The 288-nt window shown below is 30.6% G+C and overlaps 1 protein-coding gene across 1 annotated transcript in view; it reads right to left on the bottom strand.

The window, feature by feature from the left end:
- The window catches only part of LOC119582359 (nesprin-1-like), a gene marked incomplete at its 3' end in the record, with an annotated part of 145991 nt that overhangs the window by 28205 nt on the left and 117498 nt on the right, over nt 1-288 (bottom strand).

Genomic DNA, 288 nt, shown 5'->3' with positions numbered 1-288 from the left:
TTGTATGAGTGCGAATATGTGTACATGTGTATACGCACGCATAGAAGCATAATCAACTTATATATTTAATGTTAAGTCAACTGTAAATTTTTACTAAATTCCGCTATATTAATCAACAAACATATCGTATTGATTTGAACAAGTTGTATAAATTAAAACAGATTAAATTCACGTTAGTAAGGCTACATATGTCTTGAACATAACCGAAGCTTAGTGTGCTGGCGAGTGAGCTATTTGGTATGACTGTTAGGATACATATATGCTCTCTTTTTATATAAATCTAAGGAT

This window comes from Penaeus monodon, chromosome 15 (genome assembly GCF_015228065.2).
Source record: "Penaeus monodon isolate SGIC_2016 chromosome 15, NSTDA_Pmon_1, whole genome shotgun sequence".
NCBI classification, from domain to species: Eukaryota; Metazoa; Arthropoda; class Malacostraca; order Decapoda; family Penaeidae; genus Penaeus; species Penaeus monodon.
Note: the sequence above shows the minus strand (reverse complement) of the source record. Positions and strands in the feature narration are given on the sequence as shown.